Below are 26,510 nucleotides of genomic sequence, written 5' to 3'. Positions count from 1 at the left end.
TGCTGGAGTTCGAAAGGTCTCCCCCTCGCCGGTTCCTAAAGTCTGCTTTACCAACGTCTCCCTCAGAAAGGACGTCGGTTTTGGAAGCCATTCACAAGCTGTATTCTCAGCAGGTGATAGTCAAGGTACCCCTCCTACAACAGGGAAAGGGGTATTATTCCACACTATTTGTGGTACCGAAACCGGACGGTTCGGTAAGGCCTATTCTAAATCTGAAATCCTTGTACCTGTACATAAAGAAATTCAAGTTCAAGATGGAGTCACTCAGAGCAGTGATAGCGAATCTGGAAGAAGGAGACTTCATGGTGTCCTTGGACATAAAAGATGCTTATCTACATGTCCCGATTTACCCCTCACACCAAGGGTATCTCAGGTTCGTGATACAAGACTGTCATTATCAGTTTCAAACGCTGCCGTTTGGGTTGTCCACGGCCCCTCGGGTCTTTACCAAGGTAATGACCGAAATGATGGTTCTTCTACGAAGAAAAGGCGTATTAATTATCCCTTACTTGGACGATCTCCTGATAAGGGCAAAGTCCAGAGAACAGCTGGAAGTCGGTGTAGCGCTAACACAAGTAGTGCTTCAGCAACACGGGTGGATTCTAAATCTTCCAAAATCTCAATTGACCCCGACAACACATCTGCTGTTCCTGGGCATGATTCTGGACACGGTTCAGAAAAAGGTATTTCTCCCGGAAGAGAAAGCAAGGGAGTTATCCGAACTTGTCAAGAACCTCCTAAAACCAGGAACTGTGTCAGTACATCAATGCACAAGAGTCCTGGGAAAGATGGTGGCTTCGTACGAAGCGATTCCATTCGGCAGATTCCATGCACGAACATTTCAGTGGGATCTGCTGGACAAATGGTCCGGATCGCATCTGCACATGCATCAGCGGATAACACTGTCACCGAGAACAAGGTTGTCTCTCCTGTGGTGGTTGCAGACTGCCCATCTGTTAGTGGGCCGCAGATTCGGCATACAGGACTGGGTCCTGGTGACTACGGGTGCCAGCCTACGAGGTTGGGGAGCAGTCACAAAGGGAAGAAACTTCCAGGGCGTGTGGTCAAACCTGGAGACGTCTCTTCACATAAATATACTGGAGCTAAGAGCGATCTACAATGCTCTAAGCCTGGCAAAATCGCTGCTTCAGGGTCAGCCGGTGTTGATCCAGTCCGACAACATCACGGCAGTCGCCCACGTAAACCGACAAGGCGGCACGAGAAGCAGGAGTGCAATGGCAGAAGCTGCAAGGATTCTGCGATGGGCGGAAAATCATGTGTTAGCACTGTCAGCAGTGTTCATTCCGGGAGTGGACAACTGGGAAGCAGACTTCCTCAGCAGGCACGACCTCCACCCGGGAGAGTGGGGACTTCATCCAGAAGTCTTCCAAATGATTGTACACCGTTGGGAAAGGCCACAGGTGGACATGATGGCGTCCCGCCTCAACAAAAAGCTAAAAAGATATTGCGCCAGGTCAAGGGACCCTCAGGCGATAGCTGTGGACGCTCTGGTGACACCGTGGGTGTACCAGTCGGTTTATGTGTTCCCTCCTCTGCCTCTCGTACCCAAGGTACTGAGAATAATAAGAAGGAGAGGAGTAAGAACTATACTTGTGGTTCCGGATTGGCCAAGAAGAGCTTGGTACCCAGAACTTCAAGAAATGATCTCAGAGGACCCATGGCCTCTGCCGCTCAGACAGGACCTGCTGCAGCAGGGGCCCTGTCTGTTCCAAGACTTACCGCGGCTGCGTTTGACGGCATGGCGGTTGAACACCGGATCCTAAAAGAAAAGGGTATTCCGGAGGAAGTCATTCCTACGCTGATTAAAGCTAGGAAAGATGTGACCGTAAGACATTATCACCGCATATGGCGTAAATATGTCGCTTGGTGTGAGGCCAGAAAGGCCCCAACGGAGGAATTTCAGCTCGGTCGATTTCTGCACTTCCTACAGTCAGGAGTGACTATGGGCCTAAAATTGGGTTCCATTAAGGTCCAGATCTCGGCTCTGTCGATTTTCTTCCAAAAAGAACTGGCTTCTCTGCCTGAAGTTCAGACTTTTGTTAAAGGAGTGCTGCATATTCAGCCCCCTTTTGTGCCTCCAGTGGCACCGTGGGATCTCAACGTGGTGTTAGATTTCCTAAAGTCACATTGGTTTGAGCCACTTAAAACCATGGAGCTAAAATACCTCACGTGGAAAGTGGTCATGCTGTTGGCTTTGGCGTCGGCCAGACGTGTATCAGAATTGGCGGCTTTGTCTTGTAAAAGCCCTTATCTGATTTTTCATATGGATAGGGCGGAATTGAGGACTCGTTCCCAATTCCTTCCTAAGGTGATTTCAGCTTTTCATGTGAACCAACCTATTGTGGTGCCTGCGGCTACTCGGGACTTGGAGGATTCCAAGTTACTGGACGTAGTCAGGGCCCGGAAAATATATGTTTCCAGGACGGCTGGAGTCAGGAAAACTGACTCGCTATTTATCCTGTATGCACCCAACAAGCTGGGTGCTCCTGCTTCTAAGCAGACTATTGCTCGCTGGATCTGTAGCACGATTCAACTTGCACATTCTGCGGCTGGACTGCCGCATCCTAAATCTGTAAAAGCCTATTCCACGTGGAAAGTGGGCTCTTCTTGGGCGGCTGCCCGAGGGGTCTCGGCTTTACAACTTTGCCGAGCTGCTACTTGGTCGGGTTCAAACACATTTGCAAAATTCTACAAGTTTGATACCCTGGCTGAGGAGGACCTTGAGTTTGCTCATTCGGTGCTGCAGAGTCATCCGCACTCTCCCGCCCGTTTGGTAGCTTTGGTATAATCCCCATGGTCCTTACGGAGTTCCCAGCATCCACTAGGACGTCAGAGAAAATAAGAATTTACTCACCGGTAATTCTATTTCTCGTAGTCCGTAGTGGATGCTGGGCGCCCATCCCAAGTGCGGATTGTCTGCAATACTTGTATATAGTTATTGCCTAACTAAAGGGGTATTGTTATGAGCCATCTGTTCGTGAGGCTCAGTTGTTGTTCATACTGTTAACTGGATATAGTATCACGAGTTGTACGGTGTGATTGGTGTGGCTGGTATGAGTCTTACCCGGGATTCCAAATCCCTTCCTTATTGTGTCAGCTCTTCCGGGCACAGTTTCCCTAACTGAGGTCTGGAGGAGGGGCATAGAGGGAGGAGCCAGTGCACACCAGGTAGTCCTAATTCTTTCTTAGAGTGCCCAGTCTCCTTCGGAGCCCGCTATTCCCCATGGTCCTTACGGAGTTCCCAGCATCCACTACGGACTACGAGAAATAGAATTACCGGTGAGTAAATTCTTATTTTTTGTGGGGGACCAAACAAACCAATCATTTCAGCCACAGTCGTGTGGCAGACCCTGTCGCTGAAATGATTGGTTTGGTAACGTGTGCATGTCCTGTTTATACAACATAAGGGTGGGTGGGAGGTCCCAAGGACAATTACATCTTGCACCTCTTTTTTTTTTTTTTTTTTTGCATCATGTTCTGTTTGGGGCCTAGATTTTAAAACTGCCATCCTGTCTGCCACTGCAGTGCCTCTCCTAGATGGGCCAGGTGTTTGTGCTGCCCACATGGGTTGCATAGCTTAGTCACCAGCGACCTAATTGCACCTCTTTTTCTTCTTTGCATTATGTGCTCTTTGAGGCCTAGTTTTTAAAAGTGCCATCCTGTCTGACACTGCAGTGCCACTCCTAGATGGGCCAGGTGTTTGTGCAGCCCACTTGGGTCGCTTAGCTTAGTCATCCAGGGGGCGTGGCCTGGAGGCTGATCGGGCTGGCTGCACTTTCTATGAGCTCCCAGGGACCTGGGAGTTTTTACAGTTTAAAACAGCCTTCTCACGCCTGCTCTTTATATTAAATTCCCTGGCCAGCTTTATCTACCTCTGGTGTAAGCAGTGAGTTGGTGCTGCGGAGTCGGGGAACCGGTTTCCTGGCTCCCGCGGATTGCGGCCTACTCACTACCCTGAAGCCGGGGCCTCAATTTTGGATCGCCCCCCCCTCGAGTGGTTAGCTCCCCCGGGACGCCTGAGCACGCTTTCTGGACCTTGCCCCCTGCCAGGGGCTCCCTCCAGCCTGCATAGTAGATCCTGTTGAGCAGCGGAGGCGACCCAGGACCTGACTGGAGCCGGGAGGCGGCCATCTTTGTTCCTGGACGGCGGAGGGGGATCTGGCGGGAGCCCGGCGGAGGTGTTCGGAGGCGTTCGGGTGTCATTAGCCCGCCACCCCAGCCTGCATGAGGTGACCACCCCTCCCCTCTTCCCCTCCTCACGAGTGGTGTACGGGCGGCCGTTCCCTGCTGCTGCGGGCGGCCCGCCTGCTCGGCCGCGGCCCCCTGTCTGTGTTCAGCGGCTCTCTGGGGTTGCCCACCCGTGCTCCTGGGGTCTCCCCCCGCTACTGAGCTGACCCCACCGCACCCCGCACAGTACCTTCCCGCCCCCTGTGGCGAATGTTGTCGGCTTGGCCGCGCCCCCCCCTGTCTGATTTCAGGGGCTCTCTGGGGTTGCCCTCCCGTGCCCCTGGGGTATCCCCCCGCTGCCCCGCTGATCACACCCCGCATAGCATCTTCCCGCCACATGTGGTGAAAACTGTCTGGCTAGGGGATTCTCAGCTACGGCCCTCGGCCTATTTAAAACATGTCTTACTCCTCTAGGCATCAATAAGGCCCCTTCCGGATCTGCATAAGCCGGAGTTGCGGGGCCCTTCTGCTTTGCCCCGTGCTGGGCTGATCGACCTCCAGGGGTGGCACTACGGACCCTCTCCCCCCCCCCCCCCCTTCCCCGAGTGGATCATACCTAGGCGGCCCACTCTGGCCCCCAACTGCCGGACCCCTCCCCGTTTGCAGAGGCCCCCTGCCTCCCTCGCTTCTCCCCTTTACTGATTGTCGCCCCGTCCCCTCACAGTGCCTCCTGCGGCTCTACCACTGGCTGTCCATGCTATTGCTCCGTACCAAAATGCTTCGCCCTGATCTCTCGTTCTCGTTCTCTACTACTCTACCCGGGGCCACCTGATGGCCGTCTGATGCCAGGCCACGGGAAGTGACCGCTCCCCAGGAGCTATACTGTTGTATATATCTTACTGAATCTGACACATCCTGAGCTAATTGCAAACATCTTCCCTGCTGTCCCCCACGGAGTATGGGGCGTACCTCGAAATCTTCTAGGCGGAGCAACAACAACCAACCTTGAAAGGTCACGAGGTCTCAAGCGGACCTGAGGCCTTTCCTCCACCCTACGACCTCCCCACAGATGGAGAATCGCTCCTCCCCCCCATCCCCCGACTTCTCCCTCTGCTTCCTCGACCTCGAATCCGGCTGACGATATGACTGACCCTGTGTCAGCGGGCGGTCGTGATCTCCGGGAAATCCTAACCTTCATGAGTTCCCTTCCCACCAAGCAAGACCTTCAGGACACTATCCGGAACGAACTTGCCTCCATTAAAAGCGATATCTCACACCTGTCGGACCGCTTGGTGACCCTGGAGGAAGGCCAAGAGGCTGGCGCTTCCTGTATGTCCTTGTTGAGGGACTCCGTCCTTGCTCAATCCAAAGAAATCCGTGCCTTGCATTCCAGAATGACGGATATCGACAACAGGGGCAGGCGGAACAACATCCGAGTCCGTGGTCTCCAGGAGGAGGTTCCCCAATCTGGGCTGGTGGACGCTCTGACCAAGATATTTAACGAACTCTTGAACAAGGATTCAGACAATGTTATCACTTTTGACAGAGCCCACAGACCGAGAGGCCTCTCCATCGATCGCCCCCGCGACGTCATCTGCCGGCTCCATTACTTCGCCCAGAAAGAGGAGATTATTTCCAAAGCCCGGCAATCAGACGGTATAGACTTCAACGGCTCTGATATCAGTCTCTATCAAGATCTTTCCTGGTACACGCTCCAGCAACGGAAATCCCTGAGACCCCTAACGGACAAATTACGAAAACGTCAGCTACGCTACCGTTGGGGGTTTCCCTTTTAACCTCCAAGCCTGTTCCTCTGTAAAATGGTACACTCTGTCTTCCCATGCAGACCTCTCCCCGTTCTGCACTTCACTAGGCATACCTCCGTTGACCATTCCGGACTGGGAATTCCCTCTTTCTGAGATTCCTCTCCCGAACCGAGCTCCTAGCTCACAACCATTTCACGAGGTCCGAGGCGCCAAGAATAGAGCCCAGCCGACTGCGTCGCCCTCCAAAACTGACTTATTGTGAAGGACCTTTCTGTTTGGAATTGTTGTTCCTGCTCTTTTTTCCTCCTATGGAGATTCATGCTGATAACGTACTGTGGGAGGGTAACTTTTCCTTTTCAAAGAGTCCTCATATATGCTTAGTGTTAACTCCTAGATGTTTACGGAGGTTATTGATAACTAGTTACTTTGTTTGCCCAGGCCGGTCGGTGGGGGGTGAGGGTTGCGGATTCTTCTGTTGCCCTTGTCTCCCACCGGCTATTTTGCTTTTCTTAGTATAGGATTTTTTTTTTCCTTTTTGTGTCAGTTTCAAACATGCTTTTGTTTTTCACCATGGTTCCTGTTGTGGTTCACTCACGCTCACCACCATTAAACCCGCCTTTGGCTCTATGCCGGTAGGGAGGCTGAAGGTGATACAGTTCAGTCTCTCTCCTGCTGGTTTTTCGCTGATGTTATTACATTGTTTTTGTATTTCTTTCTTCTTTGCCTCTTTTTCCATGTTTGCTCTTCCTTCTCCCCCTTTTCCTTTCCTCCACTTTCAGTTTTATGGGAATTTGCTCTACCTCATTCCACCATGAGTAACTCGGGGAAGATTAAAGTGCTGTCACTCAATGCGCATGGTCTCAACACACCGGAGAAGAGATCTAGCCTTCTACGTCTGCTGAGATCTGAAAGAGCAGATGTTGCATTAGTGCAGGAGACCCATTTTAAGGTTGGAATCCGTAACCCCTCTCTTACCAGTCGCTACTTCCCCACAGCATATTACTGTAACACCCCAGGTAGCAAGTCCAAGGGAGTGGCTATTGTTTTCTCCAGGGAATTGCGCATTTCGGACATTTCCGTACACTGTAGTACCGGGTAGGCTCCTCCTTTTGACTTGTAAAATCTTTGAGCAACTGTACACTTTTGCAGTGGTTTATATCCCGAACCAAGCCCAATTGTCTTTCTTTAATTCTCATCTCCCGAGGTTAGATTTTCTACTCCAGGGTGTCACTGTTTTCGGTGGAGATTTTAACTGGACACTAGACCCCAGCGTTGACACATCATCCCAAACCTCTAGATTTGTTGCATCCAAATATCGCTGTGTCAAACGCTTGCTTCACACACAACAACTAGCTGACTCTTGGAGAACCCTTAACCCCTCAGGACGTGACTACTCTTTTTATTCGCATCTGCACCGGGTTTATTCCCGTACTGATTACTTGCTACTTAGCTATAGACATCTCCCGCTTCTCATAGATGCCACTATTGGCTCTATCACCTGGTCTGACCACGCCCCAGTAACTTTGACTTTGGCCCTTCCATACGGTCCACATAAACAATGGACTTGGAGACTCAATGAGTGTCTTCTCTACGATGCACTCTGCAAGGACGCCTTAGACAAGGCTCTGGACGATTATATTGCCACGAACATCACGGATGATGTCTCTCACCTTGCTGTCTGGGAAGCACATAAATGTGTTCTCCGCGACAAACTGATACAACTGGGCGCTTCTAAAAAGAAACAGAGGCAGTCTCTGGTCTCAGGTCTTCTACATAAGATTCATGCCCTCGAAACCTCTCACAAGGCCTCGTTGTCGGATGAGACTCTTGTGGAATTTTCGGAGGCCCGCTCACAACTGAATAAACTCCTCTCTGATAATATAATCTACTCCATCCGTAAATGTAAACGGAAATATTATCAATGGGGCAATAAGCCTGGCCGAGTCCTGGCTCACGCTATACGTGCCCAACACTCGGCTTCGTTTATTAGTTCAGTGAAGAATGCCGGAGGGGTCCCCAAATTCAAATCGCCTGAGATTGGGGCTTGCTTCGCACGATTTTATGCCTTGCTTTATAACCTCGAGAGTGCTTCCTTAGCTACAGACCCCCACCTTTCGCTCCAAAAAGTAAGGGACTATTTGAAGTTCATTGATTATCCCGTTCTCCCGCCTTCTAAACTTAGTTTGTTAGAATCCCCCTTTATTGCCCAAGAGCTTGACCAGGCCATCTCCTCTATGCCGTCGGGAAAAAGCCCTGGCCCTGATGGTTTCACCATCATATATTATAAGGTGTTTAAAGACAGGTTGCTCCGCCTACTCCTTCGAGCATTTAACTCGATTGCATCTGGTGCCCGGTTCTCCCACAACTCTCTGGAGGCCCATGTTTCGGTGATACCAAAGACCCTTCGGTCTGCTCCAGCTATAGACCCATTTCCCTCCTCAATGTAGACCTCAAAATCTACGCGAAGATTTTGGCAAATAGATTGGGTGCGCTGGTCTCTCTCTTGATTCACAATGACCAGGTTGGTTTTGTCGTTGGCCGAGAGGCTAAAGACAACACAACCAAAATCCTCAACCTCATCCATTTAGCATCCCACAGTTCTACCCCTACTATTCTACTCTCTACTGACCCCGAAAAGGCATTTGATAGGGTCAGTTGGCAATTTATGGAATAAATTTTGGGGCATATAGGCTTAGGTCCCAATGCACTTACTCGGATCATGGCCTTATATGACTCCCCGACAGCAAGGGTCCGCGTAAATGGCACCTTATCTGACCCATTCACCATAAGCAATGGCACTAGGCAAGGCTGCCCGTTATCTCCATTGATCTTTGTGCTATGTATTGAGGCGTTGGCCAGAGCTATACGGGCCAATCAAGCCATCAGGGTTTTTACCGTAGGTGACGGGGAATATAAGTTAGCCCTGTTTGCCGACGACCTCTTGGCCATAGTATCCCATTCCACCGATTCCCTACCGCACTTAATGAAAGAACTCGAACTATTTGGACAGCTTTCCAATTTTAAAATTAATTATTCCAAATCTAGTGCTCTTAATATTTCCGCCTCTGCAGACTCCGTCAAAGACCTTAAACGCTCCTTCCCTTTCTCGTGGAAATCTTCCCACATAACTTACTTTGGTAATAAGTTGTCCGCCAATGAATCCCAGTTGTTCCCATTTAATTATTTGCCTCTTTTGCAAACGATCCGGAATGACTATTCTAGGTGGAATATGAAGTATCTATCCTGGTTTGGGAGGATAAACATAGTCAAGATGAATACCCTCCCTAAGTTGTTGTACGTAATGCAGGCCCTCCCTATCCGCATTCCAGAATCCTGGTTCCAATCTGTTTCACTTTTGATCCAGCAGTTTGTCTGGCAGAGGAGGAGACCTAGGCTTAAACGCTCCCAGTTGACCAGATCGATTGAGAGTGGCGGCCTCCAACTTCCTGACATAAAATATTATTACCATGCCGTCCTTCTGAGTAGAATTATAGACTGGACGAGACACTGTGCGCTTAAACTATGGGTGGAGCTAAAGGGCCTACACGTACAGCAATTCCCAGAAATATTCCCTTGGCTTCCCTCTCCCCCTAAGTTACTCCTACCTCACCCCACTATAACTCCTACACTAGCCGCCTGGAAGTCACTACGGGAACTTCCTTATATCTCTTCTAAATTCGGCCCCCTGACATCCTTCCTGGCCAACCCCGATTTTGCTCCGGGTGTCAACCCTGCCCACTTCTCACGATGGGTGCTAACAGGACTGTTCAGGGTCGGTCAGATGGTGTCACCGACTGGAGTCAAACAGTTTTCAGACCTAAGGGTGAAGTGGCACATCCCCCAACAGGACTTTTGGTAGTTCCTACAAATAAGACCCTTTTTGAAGACTGGCTCTAGACTTCGGAGCGCCGCTTGAGAACTGACCCCATTTGAGAAACTCTGTGTTGCTGTCCTTGACCCGACCCACACTATCTCCACACTCTATAAGATTGTTTGTCACTCCTAACCTACCGTCACTCCATCCTTTGCTGTGGCTTTGGAGAGGGACCTGGGCATTTCCTAAAATTCTTAAAAACCCACATGAGCTCTGTTTGTGTCCAAGTTAGAGAGACTCAATATAAAGTTGTGACGAGGTGGTACAGGCACCCTTCTCTTCTCCATGTTATGTATCCCTTCTCATCAGCCCTCTGCTGGCGTTGCTCCTCCTCATCGGGCACTCTCCTTCATATTTGGTGGACATGTTCACTGATCCAACCCTTCTGGCGGGAGGTTTTGCACACCTCTCAGGTCATCCTTAAGACTCAAATCCCACGTGACCCAGCATTCTGGCTTATTAATCACTCTGATATTCCAGTGTCCCAACACAAACACTCCCTATTGCGACATTTAAGTAACGCAGCGCGTGCTGTAATACCGTCCATGTGGAGGTCACATCTCCCTCCCACGAGTCGTGCATGGTTCTCTAAACTAGATTACTTCATGAGAATGGAGGACCTGTTCCTCTCATCGATAGGCAAGTCTCGGGAATTTGATTCCACATGGTCCCCCTGGCTGGAATACAAGGCTTCCCAGGCCTACTTAGCCACTCCCTTGGATAGCAACTAACACCCACATTTCTCTGTCTCACATAGCCTGTAAAGTGGTATCCCTTACTTCTCTTACACCCTCTTCTTTCTCTCGCTCTTTCTTCCTTCCTACTTCTTTCTGCTCCTACCCCTGTTGCCAACCGGCGTTTCTATTCTGCTTCTCTTTTGGTTTTCATGTTCCTTATGTTGAGAACACCTATAACTTTTGCAATACACCCTAGCCCTTTCGCAGACATAGCTAGATTTCCCTGCGATATTTCTATGGAATATCCCCTGCCCCCCCCCCCCCCCCGAATGTTAAACTCTGCCGCCTGCCCACTTGGTATATTTTGCCTTTTAGGGCTGTAACGCACTGGCCGGTTTCTCCCGGATGGCAAAAAGCCGGACAAACTTTGTCCGGCTTTTTGCCATCCGGAAGAAACCGGCAGAGTCTCGCACACAGGACGGCTTTGAGCCGTGTGTGATGCTGTGCGCATGCGCAGCATCAGAACGGCTTCAGAAAAAAACGTTGTATGTGAAAGCTCCCCTTCACACACATGGTTCACTGGCTGCAAAGACGGCCCGGCGGCTGCCCGGCCGCCGGACCTTCCAGTGCTGAGACCCGGCTGCAACCCGGCAGCCGGGCCGGGGTCGTGCAGTGTGAAGGGACCGTAGCCCTCACACTGTTAACTACAATGCCGGCACGGGAAAAAGCCGTCCGGCTTTTTCCCGGCCGGCAAAAGCCGGGTAGTGTGTTTTAGCCCTTACGATTTCACTCTCCTCTGCAGGTTTGCCTTCTCACCATCAGACATGTATACATTCAGATCTGTGTATATTTGCCTTATTTGTAGCGGTGTTTATGTACTGGTAACTGTATAGGTGTCTTCCTTTCTTTGTTTATGTCTTTTAAAATCTTTAATAAAAATTGATTATACAAAAAAAAAAAATAAGTCATCCAGCGACCTTGGTGCAACCTTTTGGCCTAAAAACAATATTGTAAGGTGTTCAGAATAGACTGGAAATGAGTGGAAATGAATGTTATTGAGGTTAATAATACCATAGAAACAAAATTACCCCCAAATTTTGTGATTTTAGCTGTTTTTGTGTTCTTTTAAAAAATCATCCAGATCCAAAACCAAAACCCGAAAGGGTGGTTTTGGCAAAACCAATCAAGATCCAAAACACGAGCGAGGATCCAGATCCAAACACAAAACACAAAAAGTGCCCGCCGCACATCTCTAGTGTCAATGCAAGCAGCTGCGTTCATAGCTGCAACCACAAGAGGAAAGAATGAGACAGAGACACTGCATCTGCTATTGGTGTGAGCAATGGTGGCATCTAAAGAGACAATGGCGGTATTACAGCATGCAGAAACAGTTTAGGTGGGCTTCTCGGCACTTGCCCGTTCATATGCACGTTTGTCCACCAAGGGAAGAGCTGATACCAGCATTTGCAGATACTTGCAGCCGCAACTCCGGCAACAGAACACACTCAGCTGCATCCATCTCTGAATCAGGCCTTTAGTGTACAGAATGCGCTCTGTAACATGCAGTGTACTGGGCGACACTCTGGGGCCCATTTATCAAAAACTATTTGCAGCTATTTCCCCGAAAACTCCAGTTTTTGGGGGTGAGCCACAAATATTAAGTATCCCCTCAATGGGGTAAATTTACTAAGATTCGTAATTTCCGAAAAAAGGTCAAAGTTCAATCACGAATGACATCGACAGTGTAAAACTGCAACTTTTTGAATTGATTACGATGGATTTACTAAGCTGTCGTATTCGGGTTTTTCTTTTCTTCCGATGTCGATGTCATTCGTTTTTTTTTACCTATTTTTACGGCAGTGATTAGCAAAACACTGCCGTTTTTTTTTTACAATCAATCTCGGCCGGATCTGTGTGATCCGTGCTGGGGTTCTTATTTTTATTTTTTTTAATTAAACACTGTAAAATAATTAAAAAAAATGCGTGGGGTCCCCCCTCCTAAGCAGAACCAGCCTCGGGCTCTTTGAGCCGATCCTGGTTGCAGAAATATGGGGAAAAAATGACAGGGGTTCCCCCATATTTAAGCAACCAGCATCGGGCTCTGCGCCTGGTCCTGGTCCCAAAAATACGGGGGACAAAAAGAGTAGGGGTCCCCCGTATTTTTAAAACCAGCACCGGGCTCCACTAGCTGGACAGATAATGCCACAGCCGGGGGTCACTTTTATATAGTGCCCTGCGGCCGTGGCATCAAAAATCCAACTAGTCACTCCTGGCCGGGGTACCCTGGGGGAGTGGGGACCCCTTCAATCAAGGGGTCCCCCCCCCCCAGCCACCCAAGGGCCAGGGGTGAAGCCCGAGGCTGTCCCCCCCCATCCAATGGGCTGCGGATGGGGAGGCTGATAGCCTTTGTTGTAAAAGAAAAGATATTGTTTTTAGTAGCAGTACTACAAGGCCCAGCAAGCCTCCCCCGCATGCTGGTACTTGGAGAACCACAAGTACCAGCATGCGACGGAAAAACGGGCCCGCTGGTACCTGTAGTACTACTACTAAAGAAATACCCAAAAAAAGACAAGACACACACACCGTGAAAGTATAATTTTATTACATACATACATACATACACACATACATACATACTTACCTTAAGTTCCCACGCAGGTCGGTCCTCTTCTCCAGTAGAATCCAAGGGGTACCTGTTGAAGAAATTATACTCACGAGATCCAGGGGTCCAGGCTCCTCGGGAAATCCAGGGGTAATCCACGTACTTGCATAAAATAAGAAAACGGAAAGCCGAGCCACGAACTGAAAGGGGCCCCATGTTTTCACATGGGACTCCTTTCCACGAATGCCAGAAACCCACTCTGACTTCTGTCTAAGTGGGTTTCTTCAGCCAATCAGGGAGCGCCACGTTGTAGCACTCTCCTGATCAGCTGTGTGCTCCTGTCCTCACTGACAGGCAGCACACGGCAGTGTTACAATGTAGCGCCTATGCGCTACATTGTAACCAATGATGGGAACTTTCTGCCCTGCGGTTGACCTAAAGTGACGTCACCGCAGGGCAGAAAGTTCCCATCATTGGTTACAATGGAGCGCATAGGCGCTACATTGTAACACTGCCGTGTGCTGCCTGTCAGTGAGGACAGGAGCACACAGCTGATCAGGAGAGTGCTACAACGTGGCACTCCCTGATTGGCTGAAGAAACCCACTTAGACAGAAGTCAGAGTGGCTTTCTGGCATTCGTGGAAAGGTGACCCATGTGCAAACATGGGTCCCCTTTCAGTTCGTGGTCGGGACACCGTTTTGTTTTTTTTGTCAAGTACGTGGATTACCCCTGGATTTCCCGAGGAGCCTGGACCCCTGGATCTCGTGAGTATAATTTCTTCAACAGGTACCCCTTGGATTCTACTGGAGAAGAGGACCGACCTGCGTGGGAACTTAAGGTAAGTATGTATGTATGTGTGTATGTATGTAATAAAATTATACTTTCACGGTGTGTGTGCCTTGTCTTTTTTTGGGTATTTTTTTAGTAGTAGTACTACAGGTACCAGCGGGCCCGTTTTTCCGTCGCATGCTGGTACTTGTGGTTCTCCAAGTACCAGCATGCGGGGGAGGCTTGCTGGGCCTTGTAGTACTGCTACTAAAAACAATATCTTTTCTTTTACAACAAAGGCTATCAGCCTCCCCATCCGCAGCCCATTGGATGGGGGGGGGACAGCCTCGGGCTTCACCCCTGGCCCTTGGGTGGCTGGGGGGGGGGGGACCCCTTGATTGAAGGGGTCCCCACTCCCCCAGGGTACCCCGGCCAGGAGTGACTAGTTGGATTTTTGATGCCACGGCCGCAGGGCACTATATAAAAGTGACCCCCGGCTGTGGCATTATCTGTCCAGCTAGTGGAGCCCGGTGCTGGTTTTAAAAATACGGGGGACCCCTACTCTTTTTGTCCCCCGTATTTTTGGGACCAGGACCAGGCGCAGAGCCCGATGCTGGTTGCTTAAATATGGGGGAACCCCTGTCATTTTTTTTCCCCATATTTCTGCAACCAGGATCGGCTCAAAGAGCCCGAGGCTGGTTATGCTTAGGAGGGGGGACCCCACGCAATTTTTTTTTAAAAAATAAGCACTTTCCCACCCCTTCCCACTGATATACATGCACGGATCTCATGGATCCGTGCATGCCTATCCAATCACGAATAAAAAAAGCAGGTCTGTTTTTTTTTAGCACTTTTTTACGAGTTGTAATTTTTCACGGCAGTGTTTGTTCTTTTTTTGCTTTGCACTTCTTAGTAAATGACCGAGATTCATACTTAAACAGCCGCGTTTTGACCGATGGTGTATTCATTCGTAATTTTTTACCTGAACTTGCAAAAAATTACGAATGCCCTCATCACTGCCGTGATTAGTGCTTAGTAAATTACCGAGATGACACTTTGATGAAAAAACGGCATCTCGGTCAAAATCGGGAGCTTAGTAAATATACCCCAATGTATGTATAAGGGACCGCAGCAGGCATCTCCCCGCTGGTAGCTGCATCTTCCATAGGTTTCTATGGGGGATGCGATGCTGCTATATTTATATTAGTATTAAGGATACATAATATTTGCAGCAGACCCAGGCAAGGTCTGTGATGGGGCTTGTGAGAAGCGCACAATTATCCAAAAAGGCTGCAAGAAGATCCAGCAGGCTTGTCATTTAATTAGTTTATCCCATAGCAGCAAAACACACATGGAAGTCGACATTTCAATCCTCTCAGGGACCTTTGTCAATTGACAGTTGTCCCTGAGAGGATCGAAACATCGACTTCCATGAGCGTTTTGCTGCTATGAGTTAAAGGGGGTCATTCCGAGTTGATCGTAGCTGTGCTAAATTTAGCACAGCTACGATCAGGCACTCAAACATGCGGGGGGATGCCCAGCACAGGGCTAGTCCGCCCTGCATGTCAGTGCCGCCCCCCCCCCCCCCCCCCCCGCGCAGAAGTGCAAAAACCGCACAGCGGCGATACTTTTGCATTTCAGGAGATACTCCCGCAGTTCCTGCAGCTGGCCGGGAGAACCGCTGTGCTGCCCCGGGTCTCAGCGGCTGCGTGTGATGTCACTCAGTCGCCGTGGCCCGCCCCCCCCCCAATGGTCCGGCCACGCCTGCGTTGGCCGGATCACGCACACTAAACGGCGGCTTAACGCCGCCGTCCAGCCTCCTCCCACACAGCGACCGCCTCTGCCTGTCAATCAGGCAGAGGCGATCGCTAGGGAACTACGGCTTTCGGCCGCCCGGCATGCGCCGGCGCATGCGCAGTTCAGACCAGATCGCTGTGCTGTGATAAACTGCAGCGAGCGATCGGGTCGGAATAACCCCCAATAGACCTTGCCTGGTCCAGTCCAGGAATTAAATATTGGAGTGGGGAATAAAGCAACATCGGTACCTATGAGGTAGGGACAGATAGGTGAGTGTTCTATATCACATCCTGGCAAAGTTACACCAAGGGCATACCGCAGAATACACCGGGATTCCACTAAAACATCTCCAAAAGGAGTTATAAACATTATTATTATTATTATTATTATTATTATTATTATTAATAATGCTTTTTAACACTTTGTTTTTCCTCAGGTGCCACTGACACTATACCACTTTAGCACTCATATTCATTCTCTATTATGAGTACTTCTGTTTAGCAGCTTTTACATTGTAATACAAGAATAGGCATCTTATTGAGAATCCCATTGGCTGCGGTGCGAATCCACTGATATGCATACAAAGACGCACTATCAGTGCACCATCAGCAGAGGTGTAGCGAAGGTGGCTCCGGTGGAGCGCGAGCTCCGGGTGCTGAAAAAGGTGGAGGGCACCCTGCCACCTGTCACCCCCCGTTTCCACAGCCCACTGTACTGGCAGTCGCAGAGAAGGAAGAGGAGGACGTAGACAATATGGAAGAGAAGAAGACTCTTTTGTGGGCGCACTCTTTACTTTACATAAATATAGAAAATAGTCAAAGTAGATAAAAATACAAATTTTAATAATTCAACAAAATAATTTCTACACAATTAAGACAATTAGTGGTTCATCAAGAAAATAAAGGTGGTCAAATAATTAACCAAATATTTGAAATAGCACCATGTGCTGATATGAAAGAAACTGGATTTTGGCTGATGGAAGGAAATTCTGGACGTTATATATTCAGTGGTATATTGTGCTAATAAGCCAATTACTGTTATGCATTCCCCTGTAATAAAGTCTGGATACTGGTAGTGCTTAAGAGTAGTATGCCACTGTCTGGTCTCCTGCCAGAGAAGATAAGAGCGGAGGGGGCGGCAGGGGGACAGGCAAAGAGTGGAAATTGGAGAGCAGTGTGAATCTGCTGTCAGTGTTAGACACTATATGGGCTCAATCAAAGAGCTCTACTGCACTGGGTATTCCTCAATGGTCACCCACTTGAGTACTAACCCAGCCCAACACTGATTAGCTTCCGAGATTGGACGGTTTCGGGCGTCTCCAGTGTGGTATGATAGTAGAGGAAATGACCAATATTACAGAGCTCTGGAATCACTGATGAGAGTTCACGAATTTACAAAGTTATTCAGGACAGATACCAGACATAGAAGAAATTAGATGGATCTGCTGCCAATGTTAGACAGGGACTCAACCCTGAATCACTGGTGAGAGTCCACGAAAATAAGGATTGAAAGAAAAATAAGTAGATAGTAAAAAGGTATAATGGGGTTTAAATCCAGATGCGGCAATAGTAAAATGAACTGGAATAATTACATTATCATTGGAAAATGTTGCCTGAAATGCCAAAGCAAAGATAAGGAGAAAAAATTAATAACAGAGTACCAGCTATGGGAAAGTATCCAATATAATTTATCGGTACTTAAAAGTAGCAATGAGGTTGTAGCTGAATTGCATCTAGAGTGTAGCTGTTACAAAAGTTTCCACTGCAGGTTCTCAATGCCCCAAAAGGATATAACTATATAGAAGTGAGGTTGTAACTAAATAGCAATGATATGTACAGACTAGGGGGGATCTATCAAGGTTTTTAGATTGGATCACTGCCAATAATATCACATGCAGAAAAATGAAAAATGCAGCATTATAACATAATACATTAATATGGCAGTTATTTATATTGGATCACTGCCAATCACTGCCAATAATATCACATGCAGAAAAATGAAAAATGCAGCATTATAACATAATACATTAATATGGCAGTTATTTATATAAGGCAGGCCAGTACCTATTAGCACAAAGTCCGTCTAGTATATAAATTATATGATAGTAGAGTGATAGTGGCAAGTGCTCACAGGAGCAAATGAGAGAAGCATATTTAAATTGTTGCGTGCCTGTAACTCCCAATATACACTGTGTAGTAAGATTGCTATGGATAGTGGGAAAAGAGAGTTGATATTACCCGCGCCGAAATGGGGTAGAATCACCCCTTCTAGAGTCTTGACACCCGTCTCCTCGCAAAAGGTGCTAGCAGTCTTCTAAGAGCCCCGGGCATCTCGAATGATGGGGGGAGTTCAGGAGCCGCCGGTCCGATGGTGTCCTGTCGGACACAAGCCGCCGTCAGACATCCGCTACTGCGGACAGCCGGAGTGGAAGTCAGGGGAGACGGAGGGCACGGGCACAGGCCAGATAACGTCCGAGGTTCCGGTCAGCCAAAAAGGTCAGCGGTTGTAACGGAATACGCGTTTCACCCGTTCGCCGGGCTTGATCACTTCCTGTTGTGGTCTCGATCCCAGCAGGTTTTTTAAAAGGAGGTTCAATCAGTATCTTCCAATCAAAACGGAGGGGGTGTATGAGTACTTTGATTACCCGCTGAGGTTTTACGGCTGGAATAATCCGGATGATTAACACTGAATCACTGGTTGATTGACAGGAGGAGCCGTTATCCATGTGAACAAATAAAATAAAGAGAAAAAAAGAGTTTTAAAACACAACCCAAATAAAGTTCTTATTAACCGGGTAATAAATCATATGCAGCATGATGCAGAGCTGAATCAGGTGGATGCAGGTAATTAATCTAATATTGCAAACCTAATAAGAAATAATAAAAATAATAATGAAAAAAGTAGCATGATTAGCCCATATAAATGAATACTTGATATTATTTACTAAAGTGATTAGATTGATGAGTGCGGGTAGTCCCTATTACAAGCCTAATTTATAGGTTTGTGACAGTTAACAATTCGGAGTCCCAAGAGGGAAAACTACCTCATGGCACTGGTAGTAATTAAATCTTAGCCATTAATATATAATCACACAGTATTGTCCAAATAGGCTGATAAAAAATGATTAATTGATGAACTGTTACTACACAAACAGCGGTCCTGGGTACGAGCAAAGAAAATAAATTGTCATTAATTTATAATGATTAGATATGAATTGCTATAGGTGATAAAACAAGGTTAGATATATATTTCTCTCAAATTGATTGGTGATTCGAGAAATGTTGATTTATATAGCACGTATATAAGATATAGTGGGGTGCCGCTGCTGGTCAAGTGTAATAGTCGCAAGGTCAGCGGTCCTGAGGCCGGACAGAAAGGCTCCCTGATAGGGCTAAACATTAGCCTTAAATAGAAAGTGATTGTTCATAATCAATAATAATGCAGTGTCTCGCTTATTAATAATCATCATACGGTATCCTGTATAAACAGTAGATTGTTGAGGTATTGATGTTAATTACATGGGACATGTCTGCTCTTTATTGCGGTTAATCTGTGGGTCAGAGATGCTGAATAATAATGCCGCATAGTCCGTAATACTGAGTGCGAGCACAGAAGGGGAAGAAAGAAAAAGAAATGGGAAGGAAATGAAGAGGCTCCATAATAGAGCTGATGAACTGAAAAATTAGGAGAGTCCTCGGTAGTGAGGTTTTATATGCAAGTTAAAAACTGTTATTGTATATCTGAGTAAACACGGATGCATGAAAAATTAGGGGATCTCCCTATAGGTGAAAGAAACTAGTTGCTGTTGCCGAATATTGGGCCCTTGACAAGTGATGATAGTGTTTATAATGTCTAATTATAAACACATGCCTAAGGTTAGGTGTAATTGTAGGGCTCTAGTTCAAACTGTAAGGGATGAAAGGTGGAGAATTAATATGTAGGAATGATAGTGAAACCTAAGGGATGGGTTGGGGGGTGGGGTTAAAGCTAAGAGATAAAGTTGATGTGTGCACTTAACTGAGTAAATAAATGTTGAAATCAAGTGCTGATAAACAGGTATAATGGGGTACGTGAGGCCCGTGGGATGTTAGTGGAAATAAATATCATAGGTGAATAAAATGGAAGGATTGGGAGTGGATGTTCTAGTGTTCCGGTAAGTATCTGGGAAGGGTAAGGGGGAAGGGTATAAGTTGGGAGTGCGTGCTGGATACACTATGTATATACACACACATACACTCCAAACACATAAACATATGGAACACAGGTGTATGTGTGGATGAAAACGAAAAGTGAAACTATAGTGATTTTGCTGTAAATTGGTCGGGTGGGTGTGGAGTATAAGAAGTTGTGGGACTATATATAATTATGCTGAGGGTGTGGACATTAGATAAGCGAGTATACACACATGGTTTAAATTAATATGCGTATCATATAAATACGCTGTAATTGATATACTCATTTAGGCCTGCTGGTTTTAGTCCCCCCAACTTGAAAGTCCATTCGCTTTCTTTCTTAATAAGTTCTTTACTTAGGTCACCTCCACGTATGCCCAAGTGAATTCTGTCTAGACCAAATGCTCGCATTTCACATGGGGAATCATGATGTTGAGCATGGAAATGCCTTGCTACTGATGTCAATTTTTTGCCTTTCTGTAGATCAGACGAGGCATTTCTGATATTTCCCATGTGTTCTAGAATCCTGGTTTTGAATTTCCTTGTGGTCATACCGATGTAGCGTTGGTTGCAGCTACAAATTAGACAGTAGACCATTCCTTCTGTATTACAATTAAAGAAATGTTTTATTTGAATATCGCGCCCTAATCTATCTGTGATCTTGTCGGTGATCTGGATCTGAGGACAGGCTTTGCACTGCCCACAGGGGAAGGACCCTGTTATATTGCTGGTTTTGGTGGGATTCCGTGTAAAATGGCTCTGAACGATCATGTCCTTCACATTCTTAGCTCTCCTCCAGCTAATTTGGAGCGTGGAGTCCAATAGTGGTGATAGATCTGCATCAAGGTGTAGGACCGGTAGATGCTTCTGAATCGCGTTTTTGATTTGACGCCATTCTGGGCAAAAAGTACCTACAAAACGAATTTTGGTATCATCTGTTTCTTTCTTTGGTTTGTCTTGAAAGATCAGAGTGTCTCTTTTCACTTTGAGAACGGTTTTTTGAGCTTTTTTCAAAGCTCGTTTGCTATACCCACGTGCATGTAATCGGGCCGCAAGTTCGTGACTTTTTTGTTTGTATATGGTATCTTCTGTACAGTTACGTCTAAGTCTGAGAAATTCCCCTTTGGGAATGTTCTCGACAGTCGGCGGAAAATGAGAACTTGTCTGGTACAGAATACTATTGGTGGCCGTGTCTTTTCGATATAGTTCTGTGGCCAGGGTTCCAATTGCTGTCTTGTAAATGTTAAGATCTAAAAAGGATACCTTTTCTTTGCTTATTGTATAGGTCAGAAAGATGTTGAGACTGTTGTTGTTAAGTAGATTTATAAAGTCCAGTAGAAGTTGTTCATCACTGTCCCAGATCACAAAGATATCATCTATAAATCTTAGCCAATTCAGAATATGTTGTGTATATTTCTGATTCTCATCCCTGAAAACGATGGTTTGTTCCCAGCAGCCGAGGAACAAATTTGCATAAGTGGGAGCACAAGCCGCTCCCATCGCTGTCCCTCGGATTTGCTGGAAAAATTGGTCACCGAAGGTGAAGAAATTCTTGTTAAGTACGAAGCTCAGCATTTCACAAAGAAAATCGTTGAACTCATTTCTTTCTTTCATATCCAAAAAGCAGGGACGTGCAGTCAGGGGAGGCAGGGGAGGCAGTGCCTCCCCTGTGATTATTAAAATAATACAAAGAAGATACTTATGACACATATTCTGTGTCATAAGTATTTTATATATATTATATTAATAATTTTTCAGTTTAAATTGCTGATGAAATGTATTTGTGCGGCACCGAGATCGGTGCCTCCTGCTCTCCATTGCGATCGGCCAGAAGCAGGGGGCGGGGACAAGCAGAGGGCTGTAAAAGCCCATTGAAAAAACTAATGGAAGCGGCACCTGTCTAAGTGCCGCTGAACTGTAGTGGCGTGCTTTCAGCGTATCTGAAAGCACGCCCATCACTGTGACAGCGGTCATTTTGGCCCCGTCACCACCTACTAGCGCGTAGCTCCTCCCTTCTCCCATGTTCTATCCCCGCTCCACTCCTCACCTGCCCCCGGCTCATAACCACCCGGCTCCCGCATGAATAGCCGCAGGTCACAGCCGCCCGCCGCCGCCGCCAGCCCGGCTCCCGTCCCCCGCCCCACTTACAGCTCACCACGGCCCGGCTCCCGCAAGAAAATCCGCGGCTCCCGCTTGAAAAGCCGCAGTTCACAGCGGCCCAGCCACCCGCCGCCGCCAGCACGGTTCCCGTCCCCCGCCCCACTGACAGCTCACCACAGCCCGACTCTTGCATCAAAAGCCGCGGCTCACAGCCGCCCGCCCGCCCGCCAGGCCAGCTCCTGCCCCACTGACAGCTCAGTCTGGAACTAATGGAGGAGAGTGTCAGTGTGGGGACATGTATGTGTGTGTGACTGTGAGTAGATATGTGGCTATATATGTGTGGCTATTTGTGTATAAGTGGTATAATGTGTATGTGTGTGTGTGTGTGTGTGTGTTTGTAAATGTGGCTAGGTGTGTATTTTTATATATGTAAGTGTATGTATGCGTGTACATGTGTCTTTGTGTGTATACCTGAACTGTGCTGAGTGGGGGGGGGGGGGGGGGGAGAGTCAATAAGTCAATATGATCTTTTTCACCTCCTGGCGTATGGTATTAACTTACGTCCCTGGCCAGCTGCTCACCGCCGCCAGCCACCCTCCGCTCACCGCTGTCAGCCACTCAGCCGCAACAAATGGCGGTCAGAAGGACCTCATCGCACCAAAGGACTCCTTATCACCGCCGCTGCCCATGGGTGCCTCCACCGACCACATTCAGGTAATGTTCCCTTGCCGTCACCCTCTCTCCCTGTCGTTACTGTCCCTACTGTCACTCTTTCTCTCCCTGCTGTCACTGTCGTCACACTCTCTCTCCCTGTCGTCACTCTCTCTCCCTGTCGTCACTCTCTCTCCCTGTCGTCACTCTCTCTCCCTGTCGTCACACTCTCTCTCCCTGTCGTCACTCTCTCTCCCCCTGCCGTCACTCTCTCTCCCCCTGTCGTCACTTTCTCTCTCCCTGACGTCACTCTCTCTCTCCCTGTCTCTGCTGTCACTCTGGCTGTCCCTGCTGTCACAATTTTAGCTCATTCAGTGTGCTATAATGCGAATTTCGTCTCATTCAGTGTGCTATAATGTGAATGTCGGCTCATTCAGTGTGCTACAATGTGAATTTTGGCTCATTCAGTGTGCTACAATGTGAATGTCGGCTCATTCAGTGTGCTACAATGTGAATGTCGGCTCATTCAGTGTGCTACAATGTGAATGTCGGCTCATTCAGTGTGCTACAATGTGAATTTCGGCTCATTCAGTGTGCTACAATGTGAATTTCGGCTCATTCAGTGTGCTACAATGTGAATTTCGGCTCATTCAGTGTGCTACAATGTGAATTTCGGCTCATTCAGTGTGCTACAATGTGAATTTCGGCTCGTACCGTGTGCTATAATGTGAAAGGGGCACCAGTACTAGATAGTATAAGGGGTTCTACTACACTGGACACGCCCCTTCTTGGGTAACCACGCCCCTCTTCTGTAGCGCGCGCCGAAATAATTGCATCCTTGACTTTTGCATTCCCCCACTTCAAAATTTCCAGTTCGACCACTATATATCTCAGTGCCTCCCCAGCCAATGACCTCACCGCACGTCACTGCCAAAAAGAACTTAGTCGCTTCTATTCCTTGTTGGTGGGAGATGCTACTATACAGAGCCTCAACATCCAATGTGACTAAGATACAATCCTTCTCCAGACAGATGTCATGTAACTTCCGTAATAAATCAGAAGTATCTTTTAGGTAGGAGGGTAGTGTCAAGACATGTTCCCTAAGGTGTAAGTCCAAGAATTTGCTGGGTATTTCTAGTAGTCCCCCATTCCCTGAAACAATGGGTCTTCCTGGTGGTTTTGTGATGTTCTTGTGTACCTTCGGTAGAAGATAGAACGTAGGTACTCTGGGGTTTGAGACCGTAAGGTATTTGAACTCCTGTGATGTGATGGTTCCAAGTGCTGAGGCTTCTTCGATCATATGCATGTACTGTCTATGAAATTTAGCTGTGGGGTTGAGTGGTAATCTCAGGTAGCATGAGGTGTCCAGGAGTTGTCGTCGTGCTTCTTCTTCGTACATGGAGACAGGCAATATCGTGATTTGGCCTGTCTCCATGTACGAGGAAGAAGCACGACGACAACTCCTGGACACCTCATGCTACCTGAGATTACCACTCAACCCCACAGCAAAATTTCATAGACAGTACATGCATATGATCGAAGAAGCCTCAGCACTTGGAACCATCACATCACAGGAGTTCAAATACCTTACGGTCTCAAACCCCAGAGTACCTACGTTCTATCTTCTACCGAAGGTACACAAGAACATCACGAAACCACCAGGAAGACCCATTGTTTCAGGGAATGGGGGACTACTAGAAATACCCAGCAAATTCTTGGACTTACACCTTAGGGAACATGTCTTGACACTACCCTCCTACCTAAAAGATACTTCTGATTTATTACGGAAGTTACATGACATCTGTCTGGAGAAGGATTGTATCTTAGTCACATTGGATGTTGAGGCTCTGTATAGTAGCATCTCCCACCAACAAGGAATAGAAGCGACTAAGTTCTTTTTGGATATGAAAGAAAGAAATGAGTTCAACGATTTTCTTTGTGAAATGCTGAGCTTCGTACTTAACAAGAATTTCTTCACCTTCGGTGACCAATTTTTCCAGCAAATCTGAGGGACAGCGATGGGAGCGGCTTGTGCTCCCACTTATGCAAATTTGTTCCTCGGCTGGTGGGAACAAACCATCGTTTTCAGGGATGAGAATCAGAAATATACACAACATATTCTGAATTGGCTAAGATTTATAGATGATATCTTTGTGATCTGGGACAGTGATGAACAACTTCTACTGGACTTTATAAATCTACTTAACAACAACAGTCTCAACATCTTTCTGACCTATACAATAAGCAAAGAAAAGGTATCCTTTTTAGATCTTAACATTTACAAGACAGCAATTGGAACCCTGGCCACAGAACTATATCGAAAAGACACGGCCACCAATAGTATTCTGTACCAGACAAGTTCTCATTTTCCGCCGACTGTCGAGAACATTCCCAAAGGGGAATTTCTCAGACTTAGACGTAACTGTACAGAAGATACCATATACAAACAAAAAAGTCACGAACTTGCGGCCCGATTACATGCACGTGGGTATAGCAAACGAGCTTTGAAAAAAGCTCAAAAAACCGTTCTTAAAGTGAAAAGAGACACTCTGATCTTTCAAGACAAACCAAAGAAAGAAAAAGATGATACCAAAATTCGTTTTGTAGGTACTTTTTGCCCAGAATGGCGTCAAATCAAAAACGCGATTCAGAAGCATCTACCGGTCCTACACCTTGATGCAGATCTATCACCACTATTGGACTCAACGCTCCAAATTAGCTGGAGGAGAGCTAAGAATGTGAAGGACATGATCGTTCAGAGCCATTTTACACGGAATCCCACCAAAACCAGCAATATAACAGGGTCCTTCCCCTGTGGGCAGTGCAAAGCCTGTCCTCAGATCCAGATCACCGACAAGGTCACAGATAGATTAGGGCGCGATATTCAAATAAAACATTTCTTTAATTGTAATACAGAAGGAATGGTCTACTGTCTAATTTGTAGCTGCAACCAACGCTACATCGGTATGACCACAAGGAAATTCAAAACCAGGATTCTAGAACACATGGGAAATATCAGAAATGCCTCGTCTGATCTACAGAAAGGCAAAAAATTGACATCAGTAGCAAGGCATTTCCATGCTCAACATCATGATTCCCCATGTGAAATGCGAGCATTTGGTCTAGACAGAATTCACTTGGGCATACGTGGAGGTGACCTAAGTAAAGAACTTATTAAGAAAGAAAGCGAATGGACTTTCAAGTTGGGGGGACTAAAACCAGCAGGCCTAAATGAGTATATCAATTACAGCGTATTTATATGATACGCATATTAATTTAAACCATGTGTGTATACTCGCTTATCTAATGTCCACACCCTCAGCATAATTATATATAGTCCCACAACTTCTTATACTCCACACCCACCCGACCAATTTACAGCAAAATCACTATAGTTTTACTTTTCGTTTTCATCCACACATACACCTGTGTTCCATATGTTTATGTGTTTGGAGTGTATGTGTGTGTATATACATAGTGTATCCAGCACGCACTCCCAACTTATACCCTTCCCCCTTACCCTTCCCAGATACTTACCTGAACACTAGAACATCCACTCCCAATCCTTCCATTTTATTCACCTATGATATTTATTTCCACTAACATCCCACGGGCCTCACGTACCCCATTATACCTGTTTATCAGCACTTGATTTCAACATTTATTTACTCAGTTAAGTGCACACATCAACTTTATCTCTTAGCTTTAACCCCACCCCCAAACCCATCCCTTAGGTTTCACTATCATTCCTACATATTAATTCTCCACCTTTCATCCCTTACAGTTTGAACTAGAGCCCTACAATTACACCTAACCTTAGGCATGTGTTTATAATTAGACATTATAAACACTATCATCACTTGTCAAGGGCCCAATATTCGGCAACAGCAACTAGTTTCTTTGACCTATAGGGA

The 26,510-nt window shown here is 47.1% G+C and overlaps 1 pseudogene; it reads right to left on the bottom strand.

The window, feature by feature from the left end:
• Positions 1 to 16,894: 16,894 nt before the first annotated feature.
• On the bottom strand, positions 16,895 to 17,013 carry LOC134913770 (5S ribosomal RNA; annotated as a pseudogene).
• Positions 17,014 to 26,510: the final 9,497 nt, after the last annotated feature.

This window comes from Pseudophryne corroboree, chromosome 4 (genome assembly GCF_028390025.1).
Source record: "Pseudophryne corroboree isolate aPseCor3 chromosome 4, aPseCor3.hap2, whole genome shotgun sequence".
Taxonomy (NCBI): domain Eukaryota; kingdom Metazoa; phylum Chordata; class Amphibia; order Anura; family Myobatrachidae; genus Pseudophryne; species Pseudophryne corroboree.
Note: the sequence above shows the minus strand (reverse complement) of the source record. Positions and strands in the feature narration are given on the sequence as shown.